Source organism: Echinops telfairi, unplaced genomic scaffold, assembly GCF_000313985.2.
Source record: "Echinops telfairi isolate 266 unplaced genomic scaffold, ASM31398v2 ScPeMD7_1;HRSCAF=3_0, whole genome shotgun sequence".
NCBI lineage: Eukaryota > Metazoa > Chordata > Mammalia > Afrosoricida > Tenrecidae > Echinops > Echinops telfairi.
The window spans coordinates 19,575,247-19,576,782 of record NW_022103896.1 but is presented as its reverse complement, the minus strand read 5'-3'; positions in this window follow the sequence as shown (position 1 = coordinate 19,576,782).

The window sequence follows — 1,536 nt, the reverse complement described above, 5'->3', positions numbered from 1 at the left end:
CTTGTGAAGGGGCCCTGGTGGCATCGTGGGCTATGACCCTTGAGGTCAGCAGTTCCAAACCACCAGCCATTCCTCAGGAGAACGTGGAGGCTTATCGTGTTTATCTATTCCTGCGGTGTAAATTTTCCCATAGTGGCTGATTTCCAGCTGTCAGTGCAACCTCAACAAGCTCAAAGATGTCTTGAAATGTGGACAATGGGTTCTCGTGAACCAGTGACTACCAACGATAGTGCATCAAACTCACTTTAAGTGACCTGAGAGGACAGAGTAGCATGGCCCTCTGGGTTTCCAAGGCTGCACATCTTCCTGAAACAGAAAGCCTCATCTCTCCTGAGGAGTGATGGGTGTGTTGGACATGTAACGCAGTATACCACCGGGGATCCTTCTCTTTAGAATATCACTTGTTAAACCTAACGGACAAGGTTTTTTCATAAAACCCCAAACTCCCAACTTGCTGCTGTTGAGTTGATTCTGCCTTTATAGGGTCAGAGTTTGGAGTTTTGTGGTTAATTAGAAAAAGGAAAAGGTCTATATTTACCCAGGTATTTACCACGTAGTCTGCTCTTCCTTCCTTCCTTCTTAAAGCTTCTAGTTTCCCACGGATGTCGTTTCCCCTCAGCCTGAAGTAGTTCCTTTTCTTTCCTGACAACAAATTTTACACTTTCATCTTAAAGCAGTTTTACTTCATTTACACTCCTGAAAGACAGGCACCTGAAATACGGAATTCTTTGGGGACAGCTTCATCATTAGGGACTGTACAGACATGCCCCATCACCTCTCTCCTCACCTCCAGAGCTCCTGGAAGTCTGGGCTCCTTAGAGAGAGGCTCCACTCAATGGGATGGGTTGTTTTTCTCTATCTACATTCAATATTTCCCTCTCAGTCTCACATAAACAAACATGCTTTTAAGTTCTCAATAAATTTATTTAGAACACAAATGAGTTGGATCCTAGAGAGTTGGGGTGGCGCACTCCTGGGTGGCCAGATGGTGAAGCACTGGACTACTGTCTCAAAGGTTTCCATTTCGAATCCGCTCAGAAGCACCTGGCAAGAAAGTCCAGGTGATTTGCTTCTGAAAGGTCGCAGCCTTGTAAGCAACACGGAACAGTACAATCCAGACACATCCACACGTCACCATGGGCAGGAATCTACTCAGCAGTGAGGAACAACAACCGGGTCTGAGGTTGGTGGGGTGACGACAATTTCTAATGCTCAGTAGTAGTGATGCCCGTGCACTCTGATGCCTGTTCAAAGCCTCACTCTGCCACTTACTGGCTGCATGGCCTTGGAAAAATTCATCCCACTTGTCTTTACTTAAGGAGTGTGGTAGTCCCAGTATCTGGTGTCATTTTGGGACTTGAGAGGATTAAGAGTGAAGGGGTGGAGTCTAGTCAGTCATTCATGTCACAGCCAATGAGGCCTCTGTATGGGCATGGTCTTTTCCTGAGAATTCTGGGAACTCTGGCATTTTCCTCCTTGGAGACAGGAGTCACACTCTCTCTCTGCTCACTCCCTGAGTGATGCTCTACTGACAAG